Source organism: Chelonus insularis, unplaced genomic scaffold, assembly GCF_013357705.1.
Source record: "Chelonus insularis isolate UGA/USDA-ARS -01 unplaced genomic scaffold, ASM1335770v1 contig_121_pilon, whole genome shotgun sequence".
In the NCBI taxonomy this organism is placed as follows: domain Eukaryota; kingdom Metazoa; phylum Arthropoda; class Insecta; order Hymenoptera; family Braconidae; genus Chelonus; species Chelonus insularis.
In genome coordinates, this window is record NW_023276363.1 from 251,863 (window position 1) to 271,415 (window position 19,553).

The following is a 19,553-nucleotide window of genomic DNA, read 5'->3' on the forward strand; positions in this document are numbered from 1 at the left end:
AGATAGTAAGTAAGAAAAAATAAAATTTTCTCAGATAGTCTAGGGTTGCGACTTCAACTTTTATACACATTTTTTGTTAGATCTTTTATTGAAGGAGTATTTTACATGTTTCCATATTTTCTCTTGGCATAAAGGATACATAACAGTATTAAAAGCAAAACTTGGTATACGACGATAATAAAAAAAAATTAAAACTCATAATCAAATCATTGCAGCATTAACTGTTCTTAAAACCATTTTTTTCGGTAAACAATTTAACTTTAATTTTACAATCCATAAAATATTATTAAAATATCCATCATTAGAATTCAATTAAGTGCACAGATTATGTAATATTCGAATAAATAATATGTTCAAGAAATAAATCATTACTTTAAATAATTAAAAACTGATAGAAACATCATCATGAGTTAAGCCAATGAAATGTTTGAGATTATCGATTTTCCATTTTATTAAGCATATTGTTATTCTTAATAATCAATATGCATTTCTCCCAGATCATTTTTCTTCTTTTTAACTAAAAAAAAAAAACATTACTCTGCAACGATTCCATTCTGTTGCGCAAAAAAAGAATAAAAATCCAGCATATATAAAATCTGTAAATATACGATTTTATTCCATACCACTACATGTTGGAACTCCCACAACTCTTATCTGTAGAACATCCATTTATTCAACTCTTTTTTTATATTTATTTGAAATCTAATTTGATTTTTCATCTAATAATTTAATCGTCAGCAGAATGGTCCGATTTCTGGAGCTTTGAACTTTAAAGTATGAAAACAGTACATTGATAAATAAGTAAATCCATGCTTCATAGCTCATCAATAAAAGATTTAACACCCGAGTTTGCAATACTGTTTTATCTTAAGTGTGTGTATGTGATGGGGTTTTTTTTGTCGAGATATTTTTTTTTTCTCTTCAACATAAGCAGAGCACTAAGATTACGGCCGATTGGCTCAGTATATAATCATTCAGCCGCGACCTCACTTGATATGCCTGAATAGATCGTTAGGAGTGCGAGGTGAACGCGCAAGGCAATCATATTAGTGTTCGCTGGCTTACGCTCTAACGCTAAATTGAACAGACTCGGTCACTGGCGCTTATATCATCGCTTAGTTAACTCATACAGAGAGACTTCACTTGGCTTGTCGACTAAAAACTGAAAAAAATAAAGAGGTAAATGGAGATAAAGGGAGCTGCGAAAAAAAACCAGTAAAGGGTTATAACGAGCCAAGATAAAGGGATGAACAACGTACCCCCGGGGATGCTTAGTAATTTTTTTTAACTAACATCTTTTTTTTTTTCTTTACTCGGTATTTTTATATATTATGATAAAGCGAATGTACTTGGAGTAGCTTCTTTGATGTGTACAAGAAAAAAGTAAAATTAATGTTTTTTTCTTAAATTGATCAAACTTGAATAATATGTTGTCTAGTGAATTATTTATTCATACGAAGCTTATGTAATTTCTATTGTTCATTATCTGGGAAAGCATTGAAGCATAATAATATAATTTCAACTTTACGGCTCTATATTGAAACATATAATTGCGGTTAGATTATTGCGAGTGCATTTATTAGATTTTGGTTATAGAGAGGAGTACATACACTGACATATATGCACACATATTATTTTTTCATTTATCGATGGTTTATCAATTAATTATCTAAAATGATTATTTGAATTAAATAATAGTCGAGGTGTTTTTTAAGTAGACGAACGTGTTTAGAATTAGTCAACTTTCAATTATTAATTTAATTAAACGATCCATTGTTAAATAAAAACAATTCAATCCCATAGATTTTTACTGAATTAAAATGAATTTTTCTTTAGTTTTGTGAAAAATAACGATGAAAAGAGTTTTAGAATCGACATCACAACATTCGTTCTTTCTTTTCAAAAGATATTTTTTCACAAAATATTCAAATACTCAAATTTTTTATACCTCCTTTGAGTAAAAATGTAATTTTTTATCTGATAATAACCACGTTTTTACACAGCTTTAATAGTAGTTGCAAAAAAAAACAGTTCTTTGTGTTGATAAAGTTATTTCATTTATTTTTTAACTACTACATGTAACCAGTTGATGCACATTTACTTTATTGGATTTGACAAGGTCGGCAAACCATTCGTTGAACAAGAGGAAAGGGAGTACAATGAAGACTAAAGAGGAATGAGAGTATTGAATAAAAAGTTTGTAAAAAAAGCCAATTTAGCATTTTTATATAAGTCTCAACTGCATTGAAGAAGGTACAGTCAATATCTATGATATTGGACTTGCATCAGGAGGATGTAAATAAAAAGAAATTCATTGCGATAGCCATTGTGTTGAGTATATTTAGGTTTAAATTCTACGTAGATTTAAAAAACAAAAAATTTTGTTAATATTTTTTTAATAATATCTAGAAGAGAAGATAGAAGCATGGATCACTTTTTGTTTTTACTAAATCATATTTTACTCAATTAAATTATCACCAATCATCACGTCTCAACTTTTCTGTTTACTGCCAAGAAGTTACTCTCCAATATATTTGAAGGTTAGCTGATGGGAGAAGCAATTTGCTCGCAAAATAAACGAATAGACCATATTACTGACTGGACCATAATCCTACCTTCTTCTGTCTATCTATCTGTTGAAATAGCAAAAATAATTTTACATAGCATAAAAATAGTTATCATCAAAAAAGAGAGAAAGAAATAAAAATGAAAAAACCTGTTGTGAAAATGAGTGGCACAAGGATCAGGTGCTAGATGAAAGTAGTTAGTGCAAGACCTAAGAATAAATCAACATTAGAGAATTATTTTACAAATAAGCTGTTGAATTAAGGAGAAGAAGCATCTCTTGTTTTTCAAGTATATGTAGTTGTAGTAATGTGAATGTAGTGAATGAGAATCGCAACAGGAATAAACCGTACTTGTATTGGTAGCTTGCAGGGGTTTGAATGTATATTATGTAGTTGGAAAAATAGGATAAAATAGAGTAAAAAAAAAAAGAAACTTTTGGTTAAGAGAGGAAATATGAGAGATAGGTGAAAAAATACCCAGAAGGAAGAAAACTGAAAAGATTTAACAGATGTGGGTCAAACTTAAAAATGATTCAAACGTAGTGAATACATTCATTTATTTGTAAAATTTAAAGCTCTAACCATTTTATGTTTGATTATTTTCATTGTAACATTATTGAATATTCACAAGCTTGCATTCAATGACAAAGATTAAATGTTTCGAAATGTAATTAAAAGTAATGATAACACTTTATGTTTCGTAACGAAATAGAAAGATTAGGGGAGGGTTAAATTTAATAACAGGCAATTCATCAATACTTAAACGAGCTGATTTGCTAGGAATTTTCGAATTAGCACCAAGTCCAGTAGTTGCTTTAGAGTCCACTTGCATTCGAATAATTGAATGTAGAAATCAGTGATCTGCTTTGAATAATAGATGATAAATTCAAACATATTCACAAATTTTGTATCATTCAGTTTTGGATTATTGCACTGACTGATACGTTTTGTTGACGTTAATGAATTTATTAATTTGAAATGAAATTGACATTTGGTAACACGAATGGCAAATTATTTATCAATTGATTGTTCTACTTCACTGATTATTAGAATTTCAACAAAACAAATATTTACTTTTAATTATAAATTTAAAATTTCCATTGATAAAAAAGTTTCAAGTATTTTTTGATACTATTTTTTGTGAATAATATTTTTTATTTGAATACAGTTTTCAAATATTTTAGGTACTTGAAAAGATTGTCACTTCAATGGAGATTGTAGAAAAAAATAAATAAATAAGTAGCTAGATGTTAACTACAAAGTGAGCAGACTGTAAAAGTAAATAGGAAAGTTTTTAATCGTATAATATTTATAAGTTTTTTGTATCAACATAAAAACTATTTCCATTTTTTTCTTTCTAATTGAAAGCCCAACAAATTTACTCTACTTTTTATTTATTAATGTGTTTTACTTTTATCAAAGTTGAATAAAATATTAATAACATCATGGAATATCTAAAATTATTCTAGCATTTTCAACTTTATTCTATATTCATTCTTCTCATCCTGTTGAGTAAGATCAATATTTCAAGAATTAAATAATGAATAATAATTTTTTAAATTTGAAGAAAAATATTTCGATTAATATAAACGTAAAGAAAACCTTTGAGTATTATCAATAAAAACAGGTAATTTAAAGAAAATACAGCGATCAGTTTCAATAGATGAATATAAGAAGGGAAAGAGAATGTTTCAAGTCAGACATAGAACAGTAATTCTTCTATTTATATATCGCGATTTGTTTCCTTATTGTACTTTGCACGCTTGGTTTGTCTTATTCTTTTTTTTCTGTATTCCGAATAAAAATGAATCGTTTAGTGTTTTATCGTCGCCGTTAAAAAAAAAGAATCTTCAATACGTTCTAGAAAAGAATAAAATACTGTTTCACTGGAATGAGTTCAATGGAGTAATGGAAGAATGAGTCTGATATTAATTGTTTGTAATGTGATTAAAAAGTTTAGTGTATCGATTGATAATTCATGAGCATTATGAGGAATAAATTAATGAGCGAAATTTAATAAACACTGTCGAGGAATGTTTTAATATTATACTGAGAAAAGTTGGCTAAATTGAACCGCCAACAAAATTAGATCTCCACTGAATCTGCTCAACGATGTCTAGTTGAAATATTTCAAGATGACAACGCTATTGTATCATAACTTTATTTGAAAGCTCACATATTGGTTTTCTCCTCGAGTAATTTGTTAACAAGTTGTATACATAAATTAATGACATAAAGATTCCAGGTTCTTCATTGCATTTTAAGTAATTAAGATTCTATACTGGAATTAATGAACAATGAAAGTTTGATCTGAATGTTAAAATTAATTCATTCATAAATAAATAATGTTTTTTTTTCTATTTTTGACAATTTAAAACACTATTTGTGACGGTTTTTGATGATGAAATCGTATCTAGATAACATGTATGTATTTTTTTAAAATAAACAACAACCAGAAAAATATTCTTTTTATCAATTATTCGTTTTTTGCATCAAACATTTATATGAAAATTTTTGTTTTCTATGTGAATATTCAGATGTTTTTTTTATGTTTCGAATAATAAAGAGTTCGAACGAGAAAATATTTCTTGTAAACATTGAAAAAAGTTGCACTTTTTTTTGTTAAATTCAAAAAATTCCTTTTCAATGTATAGTAACATTTCTTTTCCCAGATTCTTCTAGTTAAATTTGTGCCAGAATCAATGCCATTAGAGATACACTATTTTTATATTTTTTTCTAAAGGTAAAAAGCTTTTCTACTCATAAATGAGTGTAGGTGTTAGTTATCTGGATTTAATGGTAGTTGATATTATTCCAGACTTATTCAAGATTAGTGTCTTTCTACAAAGACAAAAGTCCTCTTTTAATGTAATATTTTTACTCCAAAACAAGTATAACTTAAATACGAAAAAATATCTGAAGCATTTTGGATAATCTTAATAATTATTTACATACAATAAATAAATAAAATGGAAGTTTATTTAGATAATGATGACTCGAATAGAACTATTAGATAAAACTTTTTCATTTGCATTAGTTTCAGATTGAAACTTTCCCTCAATAAATGTCGTTAGTTGCTTAATTTAGCGCATAATTAGTGCATCTATAATATTTGAACAATGTATATTTTTATTCGAGAGCTCTAAGCGATTTTAAATACATGAACGATTTAACACCTGTCTAAGGGTTGCGCTGATAAAAAAGCTGAAAGGCATAACAAGCTAAAGTCATAGAGTGTAGGCTTAGGGCGCGAGCGCATTAGGGTCGCAAAAAGGAAGATAGTAGAGAGGGAGAAAAGCTCTACCACTGTACTAAGGGGTGGGGAGTTGGTATATTTGCGCAAGGCTGTCCAATAGGGCGCAGTATCGTCGCGACTATCGTCGCACGAATATGTTCGTTTTTTATGTTTTCCTCATGTTCGTAATCGGCCTCGCAAGTGCCATTTAACGGGCTAGTTCGTAAGAAAATTCTTTTCCGCTAAAAGTTACGGTGACTTTGTCTTCTGTAACATCTGGGGAAAAAAAGCAAAAATTGAATTTATTTATTTGTTATGATAACGTTATTGATTATAACTGAATAACAACACTGAAAATATAACTTGACATTTAAAAGAAAACAGATGATAAACATAAATCAGTATTGAACAAGAAATACGTGAAGTTCAAGATTCTCGTTAACTCTTTTTATTGGCCAAGCAAGTGGAAAAGTGAAATAGACGACGATTCATCGTATGAATTTACATAAATATCTTGGTAAGAGTAAAAATATAACACTAATGAGTGAGACCTTTTGTACGGCCCGAATTTTTTGATTTTAGTTCTTTTTTATTTCGCTCGAAGTAGCTTTCTATATAAATACCCCAGTTGGATTTCAACATTTTGTACAATTTTCTTTTATCTTTATTATTTATTCAATGGTGAAGCTTTTTAATGAGTGGCTTTCTTATAAACTTTCATCTCAAGAGGCTATCTTTACTTTTAACGTTGGAAAACGGGATTTTTCCATTAAACTTTATTCTATCTCTGTTTTGTTAAATAAATATATTATCATGCATACAGAGTTTACAAGTAACTTTTATGAATAAAAGATACATTTGTTATCAATAACTGTGTGAATGAGTTGATGTTTCTATTTTTCTTTTTAAGAAACGTTACTATACGTGAGCTTGGCATCAACGATTATACGCGGGCAGTTGGTATGGACCGCGCAATACCAAGAAATATAAAAATACTTTGTGTATGAACTGGAATGCGAATGGTATACATCCTTTTCATGCTTCCGGAACCTGTTTGAAAGACAAAATGTTGTATTGGCTTTTGCGCTAAATTAATTTTTTCATTTTACAAGCTTTCCCGTTGTTGTGTTTATGTATTTCGGCAAAATTGTTCGTGCATAATAAATCGAAACTTTGGCTCAATTTTTAGTAAATTGAAAACTGGAGAAAATATTGAATGGGAAATTATTGCTTACCTGACAGTCATTTTTAATTTCTATTGCTCCATTTTTATTTCTTATTCGCTACATAGATTTTGTGCTTTTGATGATGTTAGATGTTTAGGAAGTTAAGCAATTTTCGTTTCGTTGATTTTCTGATAATTTGAGTTAATTAAAAGTTTGATCAAAAATGAAAGAAAGTTTCCCTTTCTGCATAATATTTCTATTGGGGATTTTTGAGATATCCTACGAATCTTTTGACTTTGATTACGATTCTTTGGAGAGTTATTCTTTTGTGTTCTTATGGAATTTATGAAAAGTTGAAAAAAATTTATCATCACGGATTTTTACTGAACACATAGATGATTCATCTGTTGCTAGATTTTTTCATGTTAGAAACAATCTTCAATTTCAACCCAATATCTTTTTTATATTAAATAATACAATAATTAAATTAACTTATAGCAAATTCATTACACATAGATAAACAACTTGTTTTTCTTCAAAATTAATATATTTGTGCCTCAGCTATAGAGATGACATGTTATTCTGGTTCTGTTGATTATTGTCGATAAATAAAAATAAAATTGTTCTTAAAGTGTATCCACGAGTGCGGAAATGATATAAACGAAGATTATTGATTTGTCCTTATAAACTCTCTCTTATCCGTTTTCTTTCTTTTATGGCCAGCAAGAATCACGAATTTCGTTTACGTCAATTTTTGGAAGAACCCGCGACAATTCCATTCGTCGACTTATCTCGTTGTCGATAATCGATTTGAGATGTAACAGTGAGTAAAGTGGGAGTACTCTTCAGCTTTTCTAAAACTCGTAGCGTCGGCTGTCATTCATCGATTTCATTTTTTTTTATTCTGAGTGTTGTATGGTGAGGGGAAAGTGAAATATGGGGACGAGAAATGAGGACTTTTCTCGTTGACTGTGACCTTATCACAAAATTCATATCAACAAATGACGTGTCGAGAGAAAAATGATAGTCAAAAGGGAAAGGTAAAACTACCTTTTCCAGTTAAAGAAGTGTCTTTTGTTACATTTTCACTTTTTTTTATTTCTCGTTTCAGTCAAGAACAGCTCGATAAATGCTGTGATTTTATTCTCTGCTATTATTTACTTTTGAAGAGTCAATTAACTTACTTTTTTTCCCCAAAAATAATCGAGCTCAATATCCTGTATTTGTTGATAAATATTTTCACCTCCAAATTTTAAATTGTATTTTTTTTATTATTTATAAATGCTTCAAATATTTAATTCGAACAATTCATTTCTAGTTCAGCGGTTAATCCTTTAGTAATCAGCATGAATATGCTACACTTCTCTAATCCTTTCACTACATTAGCGTTATTAATTAGAAGACGCACCAACAATGTGGCGTGAGAGTTAATTATGTCTGAACTTTGGAGACAATTGAAACATTTAAGATGTGTCCTAATATAAGAGAGATTTAATATAATATGTTGTCACGTATTTTTATGAATTATTTACAGATAGTTTGATATTTATAACCTTTTCAAAATAGTTTAGGAAGAATTCACCAGTGAGACTCTACTCTTTAATTGCTTTTTCTTTTCTGTAATTAATAAAGTTAAAACCCTTGTAGATCAACTTATAATTCATTATCGGTCTCATTTATATAAAAAGTTGTTAATTACAGGAAATTTCTTTGTGTTTTATTTTAATAAACGATTTATATTAAATAGATTCGTTTGAAAGATTCATAAACAAAAATCAAAACATCATTATAATTATAATCAATCTTATTAGAATAATTATTTATTTTTTATTGGTTGAAGATGGAATATTAATATAAAATTTACATCTTATTTCATTTATAAAACTATAAAAATATTCATAAATATTCTTTTAAATACTCAGGTAGGTGATTAGATTACAACTTTCTGAAAGTTCCAGTTTCTTATTTTAAACTTTGCTATTTTTCTTAAGGTAGTAAAGAATTCTTGCAAATATTACAATGAAAATTTCTTAAACATGATGATGATTCATATAAAACTTTCGTTTTATTATCAAATTTTATCAACTTTAAAATATAGACTCAAGACAACAGTTAATCTGAAGCTGTAATTTTATTTCAAAATTAGTTGTTGAATCAAAATTTTTTCGAACATGTATTAATCATTAAAACATTACATGAATAAGAAATGAAATAATATAAAGACACGTCAGAAATATCTGATAACTACAGACAATGTTAGATAGGTGTTAGTTTGAAATCAAGGTGACAGATAACATTCTGACAATAGATTTCCTTTTCTCTACTTTACTCCATCTTCTAATAATACATCTATTTATAAAAAATTTTCATCAATGCTATCATAGACGTTTAATAAAACAATCATTTTCATAAACAGTTTTATTGATAACCACATTATTGAATAATAATAAAAAAATATTAAACTCTTTCCTATAAATTGATAAATACCACAATAAATGAAATATCGTTAGAAAGAGTTCACATAAAATATTTATTGGTTGTTAATAAATATCTTGAATAAACAATAAGAATATCAATTACATCGCGAATTTAATGAATATAAACTGTTGAGCTATTGATTTGACTGCAGAGCTTTGGAGAAATGTAAATTTATGTTAATTTTGATGTTATTTATTGGAAATTAATCTCAACTTTTCCAATTATAAGAAGAAACATCTCTTTTTAAATCTCGATATTTGAAACAATGAATAAATTCCAACTCTTAGACAGGAATAATTTCGAAACAGTGTTGAATTATTTGGAGAAGTAAAATAATTAGATTGCTCAATAATAATCCACATAATCTTAGAAAATATAATAATGCAGAATTAACGCTAATTCATTTGTAGTTAGTCTGTAATTAACTGAGATTGTTATACCTTAAGTTAACTCGAATAGTTAATATGAGCAAGGACTCAGCACCACTTCCTGACGGATTTGTGTGTAAATTAATTTACCAAACAATGTTCATTCATTACACTTCAACGCTCTTATATCTTAATAAAAATGTTTCAAGGTATCCACAAATAAATTAATCAATCTATTAAAGTTAATTAACCTTTTAGTTATCACAGAAATTTAAAGTTATCAAAGTTCATTAAAATAGTTTATTCTAAAATAAATTCCTGTCCTCAATAAAATAGAAATGTAATTATTTTATTTGTAGGGTTCATAGTTAATTCATTTCCGGAATTTATAATAGAAAATAAATTATTTCTGACATTAAAGAAGAAATCATTAGTTATTTATCTTTTATATATATCTATTTGAAATTGATTTAATATTTATTGTTAGTAATTGTTGTAGAGATATCATTTGGAAGTTGATGTTTTGAAAAAATCATATCTTCAAAAATTTTGTTAGTATATCATTTAGTGGCTGAACAACGTTATGATTATAAGTGATAATAAATCATTTTTATTAGATAGGATGGATACTCTAGTGAAGCTTTCATTCAAGTAATTTCGTGAAAACAATGCTTCCTGATTCTGAACTCATCGATTTCGAAAGCTTTCCCCTCCATGATAATCTTACTATTTCCCCTGTCTTGAATCATAGATCAGTTTAGTCAAGCTCTAGCAGGTCCAAGTTACAAGTAATTAGTCACGATATTTTATTAGAAAATATGATTTATTATTTCTTTTGATTTTTTTTTATTTATCTGTAAGATAGAAAGTAAGACTTTAGTCTGGATAAATTTAAGGATAATAAAGAATTTGCGTAAATCACAATTCCATCCATCTCTCGCCTTTCAAGTTTTAGAGCTTACGAGCGTACAAAAATCTCTTCCCAAGGAGATAAAGGTTTTATTAAAAAAAAATTTCAAGTTATCATTCAAGTTTTTTTATTGTGTAGTAAAAATGTTTTTTTTTTTTCCTTTTTTTCAAAATATTATCTCACTTCAATTTATATTTATAATTAAATTCCGTATTGGATAAAATATGGAGTAAATGATTTTGTTTTGAAAAATATTTAAAGCATAAATGTCAGGAAGTTGGAATGTTTTTGTAACTTTATTGAGGATATTTTTAAGTAATATCAATAATTGATTATATTAATTAGATACAGAGCACTGGATAGATTAAAAATTATATAACGGAGTTTATAAAAGCTTACCTTGCCTTAAGTAAAGTAAACTTCGATCGAAAGCACAATGAACTTTTGAAGTGAATGCATTAATGAATTGTATTAGTTATCAATTGAATACGTAATATACTTATAATTCCACGGAATATTTTTGGTGCTAACAATTGAAATGTTTGTTGTTTAATATAATAGTAAATATGATACAATTATGCAACCATTCAGTCATACTGTTATTTTTATTAATAAAAGAAAAATTAAGTTACTGTCTTAAGAAGCACATTATAGTGGTGGTGAATTAAATAGTGTTACTTCAAATTATCCTGCTGTCGGTCTTGGTTTTCTGGAGTCTGAAATTCTAAGATGCCTCTTGAACAACAAAAGAAAGCAAATATGAAAGAGCTTTAAGTTTTTTTTCCAAACTAAGTTAACATTTTTTTCATTCATTACAAAGAATGAGTATGAATAGTAACATATACACTACTTTAAACTAGTGTTTGTACAATTAATGCTTTATAAGTGATACTAGATTAGACAGATGTAAAAGTAATCACTCATAAATACAACTTTATCAACAAGATCTCACTCTATTTAATTAAATAAAATAAAAAAGAATCAAATAATAAATTTAGCTATTTGTAAAATGAGGTTAATAAAATTTTTTCTATGCTTGAAGTTAAAAAAATATATCTGAGTGAATTTAAGAGGAATTTAAAAATTCAAAAATCGATGTATGAATTTATTATGATGTGGTATTTTGATGGAGGATGAGTATCTCGGTTCTAAACATGAGCACAAGTTACTTGGATCGATTTTAGGTGAAGTGCATAAACTATTAAAGACTTAATTAATCCCTTAACTACATGGATGGCATAAAATAAAAATTACTAAATGAAACTAAAAATACCTAGACTCAATTTGACTATCGCTGATAGATACAATCGATATAAACAGTACATCTATGGTATCTACTGTCACTCAAGAGATAAAAAAGGGATTATATGCGACATCTGCTTTATAAAAATTGGTTCAGGCATTTATGCTTTAAGAGAGAATAAAGAAACTTGCATTTATCGATAAACGAAAAAAAAAAGTTATTTTTCTTTGTTTGTTTAATCAAAGAAAAAATGTGTAATTTGATGAGTTGCAGGATGAAGAGCTGTAATTTTTTTTTAACAAAGATTCGTGAGAGCTAACAGAGAATGATTAATTATTAGGTCACAAAGCTTTCATGACAAAAAGAATATGGTAGTTTTGTACAATGTTTACAAATGGAAAATTACAATATTGAATTAAGTAAATATGCATGGTATAGGTGTGTTTGTAATGATTTTCATATGTTATTTTAAATAATTGCTTAGAGTAGAAAAAAGTGTTCGAAATGAAGCTCATTATTGACAATGGGCATGCTTTTTATTGTTTTTTTCGCAAGAGAATTTTTTTTCTTGAGTGAATAATGGAAAGAGAGTTCTTTTATATTTATCATAACAATAGCAATTTATATACTTTAATGTAATAATTTAATTCTGTTAGTATTTTTTTTAGGAAACATAAAAATGATCTGTGTAAATTAATAAATTATTTAATTTGCTAATTGAATAAATTAAATTTCGTAACTGAATGTAATGCATTTACCTTTTTGATGCTTTACCATGTTTGAAGTTGTTCAAAACGCAGACTAATTATTGCCATTTCCATTGCTTTGATCTCAAGTTGGTACATGATGATTCATTTGATTATTCTCACTTTAATAAATAGAATCATCTAATAAATTTCTATACACGTGACAATTGTATAATTAAGTATACTTAAGGATGGAAAAAAATTCCAAGTACTAAGTAATTAAGTGCAATAAGCATGCACAAGACTCGATTCTCCTCGAGTACGTTTTAATCAATATCGTGGTAATTAAGGATAAATTAGTTTCTTTTTTCCATTGACGCTGAAAAGTATCATCAATTCTTCTTTCCGCTGGTCTATATATTAGCATATATGTTAAATCTTTAAAGCACTTAATTTTGTAGAATAATGGATATTATTTTTTCATAAAGCTTGAGCTTTATTTACTAATCATACTTTATGACAGTCCTTTTCAGTCATCTGCATTTGAATTTTTTGCACTCTGAAAGATTAAAAATTATTTTTTTTTAAATGAATTTTCAAATAAACGAATTTTTTACGAATGAAAAACTGTTATGACTTTATGTAGTTTAGTTTAGTTTAAAAATTTTTTTTCGGCTTTCCAGTTTAATAGACGAGAATGCTTGGTAATTTCATTTAAAATCTGGTAATAAAATTTCACACGTATTCACAAATAATCAGGAATAACATGGAAAATTAAAATAAATTGTCAATTGTCATTTGGTGAAGTAATATTTTATAATGAAATTTTAAGAGATATTGAATGTAATATAAATAATAAAAAAATTTTCAAAAGTGTTTCATGCCGTATAATGATAAAACTCAGTTATTAATGGATGTGTACGGCACGTCAATTTTTACTTATTTTCGTATGATATGGAACTTTTAATTCAATCATAAGGGGAATTAAATTATTGGAGTAATAACACTCTAAAAAGGAAGTTGGGTTTGTGTAGAGCATATCCGAGAAAAATATGGAAAAGAAAAATGAGGAGGAGGGTTCAGAAAAAGGTCAAACAAAATACAACAAATAATTGTTTCTACCAAGATTGACTTATACTACTTAAAAATAAGGGTGCTTTCTAAGATTCTATAGATTTATCGAAGTTAATGAGCCTGTTATGGGTTGAATTAATTTAGCACATCTATAAAGATTCATATCGATAGTTTTTTATGGAATATAAACAACTATGATGTGTTCATTAGAGTCAGAGATAATTTAATTTCAAAAAATCATTTGATAATTTAGTTTATGTTGTGACTAAAAATTTAGTTGCATCAGATAATTTCAAAAATGAGATAACTGATTCTTAATTGAAAATTTTACTTCAAAATAATGACTTATATTTAATTAATTTCTTTTCATTCAATAAAATAAATTTTATTGTTCAACGAATTATACTTAAAAGCTTTTAAACCATGTTTATCACGTATCACTAGACTTGGTAATTTTGTTTTTATATTGTCTTATGAATTTTAAACAAATAATTGACCATTAAAGTGCCCATTAATTTAAGACTTTTCACAAGGAAAGAGTGTTAAAAAGTTGATAAAAACAGAAAACAATTTTTAATGCATTCAAATATCCCTTCATTTGTTTTTTAAATGAAGTTTTTAGTCAACTCTAATGTATTTATTCGAAAGTCTAAAATTTTTTTTTAAACTTTTTAATATCCGTTGACTAAATCTTGAGGTGAAGAAATTGTTGAATTATGGATTCGTAAGTCCACGTACGTTACATTGTGACGTATCAAGTGTTAGAGAACACAATCACAAGTGTGAAAAAAAAGTGATAATGGAAAATTTTTCTCAGGATGCTTTGTTGTCAGAAGCTAAGTAAAAGTGGTGAAAAGAACGAAGGAAATTGGAGAGTAAATTTTTTGTCCTTGAGTAACCTACGAAGGTGCCATAAAGTTGTGCATCGTAAGAAAAATAGTCTCACGGGTAATCTTTGTTGATACTATAGGTTTCCACACTGTGTAGATTATATCTTGGATTCCAAGACTCAGAAGTAAAGTATGTTTCTTATAAGTTATTGTCAACGAGTAAAACAATATTGTACAATTGTTTATTCGTTATCAATTAAATAACTTTTTTTTAAAATGTATACAATAATGTGATAGTAATTAAACCAGAGTGAATAACTTTTATTTTAAAACAATATATATTAAAAATTTTAAAACTAATTTTCTTTTTTTTTTCATAAGAATATTAGTAACAAGTGAAGGCCATTTGGAAAATGAGTTTTACTGAAAATTACTTTTATTGATTTTTTTCAATACAATTTTAAACAATGCCACAATAAAAGCTTTTACATTTTAGTATTATTCCTTATTGATCTTTCAAAAATTTAATTTTGACTTTCTTTTTAATAACATTTGGTATCCAATTCAAAAGCTCAAATTTCATTATATCATAAATAATTATTTTCAACCAATTATTCGATCTCATTTTAATAAAAAATTCCAGAATATTGATATATTACCTACATTCATTTTCAGCATGCAACATATGCTCCAATAAAAAAAAACATTTATTGTTTAACAAATCTCTCTTGTCTTCTAATTTGAATAAAATACTCCATTTTCCCAAGGCAAATGATTAAAATAACAATAAAATAAGTACCAAAATTAAACAAAGTATTGTGTATCTTTGGAACGTGATTTGTAAGTTGCAAGTATTTCTCAAGGTGCTGATGACTTTAAAAGAGCTTAGGAAAATGTTTCGAATAATAAAAGCTGAAAAATCCATAAATGACAAACAAAAGAATTCAAACAAAGAAGAGCAAAGAAAGCAAAGTAAAAAGGATTCAAAAGCAAGATACAATGATCTTAAAGTATCGTTGTTTGACATACACAAGATATAGTGATGGAAAAATAAGCAAGATGCACATGCGCAAAAAATAATGACAGAGATAGTGAAAACACGATCGAAGCGCTTGGTTGGTTGTAGAAGATTCAAATTTCGCGCACGTTCTACCTCGTTACGTTGTCCCAGTTTTCGTGTGGAGAGTGCCTCATGCAATTTGCGGTGACTCACATGAAGTAAGTGGCAAAGGGAAGAAGGGGGATGCAAAATGCATCATTGACGCTCTAGCTATCTTCATATTATCTCTTTCATTGTCTTTTTCTTCCTCTTAAGCCATCCCAAAGTAGAGATCTCGATGTTACATTTATTACAATGTTCATTTGTTGGGCTCCGAGCTTTCAAACTTTTCAAATACATCAACTATAAACGAACATATGTTGGTTAGTTAGATGGGATGTATGTCATTGATATAATTAAAGCTTTTAGGGCAAACAGTGAAATGACTAATCTATGGATAACAATAAACATTGACTGGAAATGAAGATTCAAAAGTTAGAGAAAAGGAAATGAATTGAAGAAATTTATTTCATTTTCTCGTCAGCTAACAATAAAAATTTTTATTTTTTTTTAAATTAGTCAATACTAAGTCTTGAAGTATTTCTATTTTTGTAACGAAGACATAAATATTTATAGAGATAAAAAGTTTTAAAAAAGTCCTTGAGAAAATGAATAATTTCCTAATGGAGTGAATAGCGTTTGCCTAATCCCTGACTCAAACTACTTATTCTCAATAATCAGAGTTCTTCAGAAGCTCCAGTGCACAGTTTTTTTATACATAAATACAGTCAATTTGACGTCACTTTAAATCGATATTTATCAAAGCTTAATGCTTTCATTTGCCTTACACTTCCCTCATTTTCATAAACATAACATCTTAAATATTGATGCTATCGTCCGTGTTATCGTCACTAGATGCACCACTGACAAATACTATAAATATTCAGCATCTTCTCTTGATAAGTCTATCAATAATCTTATAAGAGAGCTGCTACGCATTGACAACAAGTCTATAAGTACATTCATACCGAAGTAATAAATTGCGATAACTTTGCTTTATCTGCATTCTATCCGTTTTTACTCTCGATATTGATTGGTTATCCTCCGACCGCAGCTTCTCGACATAAATGCACTCAGTGTAACACCATCGCGGTTCCGTTATATTGTTCAATTGCCATAGCTCGAGAACCCTCGGGAAATTCATATTTTATCCATTATGCATTAATTTGTGTTTAATTTTTCGATTTCAATTCTTCCGTGATTTATTAGTGAATATTTTATTTCGTATTAGCAATCTAATTGATTGTAAAAAATTCATTGTAATGAGAAAATCTATTTTAATAAATCACTGCAGAGTAATACATTTTTTCAGTTGTAGAAAATCTGATGTCTGAAATTATTTAAATCATTTTTAGAGTAAATGTCTAGATTTGTTGCTGCTTTATGTTAATTTTTATTAAGAGTGAGTTCCAAGGCGGACAGAGAACTGGAATTTTTTCGAGATGCCTGAAGGATTTATATCTCAAGTTTAAACTCAGTCTAAATGTTTGAACTAATTTTGAGATTTTTTAAAAATTAAAAGATGGCCAGATAATTTTACTAATTTTTCAAGAGTTGAAGAAAAGTGAAAGAGTGAGATTTTCTAATTATTATAAGTACTTTTATTATTTATTGAAATTCAAAAAATAATTATCATCATGTAGTATCTACATTAATATGTTTATTAGATTATTTAATCTAAATAATAAATCACAATATTATGTCATTAGAATAATGAAATTGGTATTGATGAGTGTCGATAACATTGTTACTTATCACCAAACGTTGTGTCATTGACTAATCTACATTACATACAATCTAGGATGATTGATTTTATATTAGTTGAATTAATGATAATTGTAAATAAATGATCTGCTTCTAAATGATATTCAATGTAAATATAAATAGTCACTTTCTTAGAATAATTTCAAAAAAAAAAGAAAAGATTATTAAAGTAAATGAATGAAACTCTGAAACGAATTCAAAGTTTATTTTAATAATTGCTTTAAAAAATATTCATGTTCATTTTCATCAGTATAATTTGAGTAAAGCTTGAATTAAAATTAATTTCATTGAAATTTTCATGCTCATTTTATTAAGAATTTAAATCTAAACTTTAATTTCATATGTATGATACCTTTTTAAATTAATTAATTTAATTAAATTCATTTCGTTGCGACGACTCCCAAATTTTTAGTTAAAAATTTTAATTATTTTCGTCATATTATTTCTACTACTCAGAAATATTTACCTCTATGACTCTCGAAAAAAGAAACTCTCCAGTTGGATAAAAGTCGATGTTTCAAAACAATTTGAAAAAATTATCTCTATACATATTTATGGACATATTTACATATCCGTAACTTTGTGGCCAATTAAGACTTCAACGAGAATTGAAAAGCGCTTTAAAGCTTATTTTGTGACCTCAATGCGTTTACGGTATTGCAAACCAATAGTGTTTCCAAGGTTTATTTTTTTCCGATGAAAATTCCATTTCCATAAATTTCTCTATTGACAATAAAGAAATGTCATTTTTTTTGTTAATTTCTTATTTTTGTTATTCGATTTATTTTTTTCATTAAATTCTATAGTTCATTGTACTTGTGTTTTGATTACGAGGTATAACATCATGTAAATATTATACCTGTAATAGAGGTTATTGTGATCGATGAGGCATCTCGATCAATGTTATTAAACAAGCCGAGAGTCACATTCATCATTCGAGCTATTGACAAGAAAGTCAAATATTCAAGTCTTGCAATTAAATTAAACTCTGCCATATATTTAGTTATAAAATTGTTTGTTTTACAATTAAATTTTTGACAGTTTGTTTAAATAATATTATTTGTGATTATTTTGAGTAAAAAGTTAAGTGTAAATGAAACTCTATGTAGTCATGCAATTTATTAGACTTCTTGATTTCAACATAAGTTGCTTTCACAATAAAAAAGATAAGATCACATAGATAAAGTAACTTTGTGGGCAGAGAGACAATTCTTTACATGCGAAGGTGGAGCTCCAATAAAAGAACACGAATAAAAGTGTCAACTTTTGAATTAATAACAAAAAAAAGAGGATAATAATTTAAATCATAGCTTGTAATAGATAATAAAATTGATATTTATAAACAGGGTAAGAAGATTCTTTATTTTTTTCTTATCGAATCGAGAAAAAACGGTTTATAAACCCAAGAGGTTTTTTTATGGCCGATAAACATTTTTCTAAAATAGCGAATTATTTTTATTTTTTTATATGCTCTTTGTGAGATTCAGCTGTTCTTTGTCAAACGATCTGTAGACCTGTACGTGACGTGAAAAAAATGTCAAGAATGTAAACTCGAAGCGATGAGAATCCTAAATACTGGTGATCGAACTCTTTTTCTTTTTATTTTTTATTAAAAAAAAGGGATTAGATGAAAGAAGAAAAACGTACTCTATATGCAATCAGTGTGAGAGCTTAGTTATTGACAATACAAATATTAAATTATTTCTTTTATCATAAATTAAACCATTTTTATTTTTATAAATTAAAATGATTGGAAAAGAAGATTAAAAAATGTATTCAGCAGGAAAAATATTATTAAACAATGGTCATAATTTTTCAATATTTAAAGAAAATTCGTAACGATAAATTTTTCAACTTAATCCTTTCGTTCGATAATGCTTTGTTTATTTTTAAAATAAAATTCAATGATATTTACTGCACATAAAACATTATATAAAATAGATCTGTATACTTTACTAGATATATATTTTAGTCTCGTTCAATCTGCTAATATTTATTTACACCCGAGAAAAAAGATTTTCTTATTTGCTTGAGCAATTAATATCGAATATCATACCTTCAGGAATCAATGATAAGACCTATCCATATCGGTGAAATTTTAATCAACTCACTTCATGTAAAAAAAAATATCTC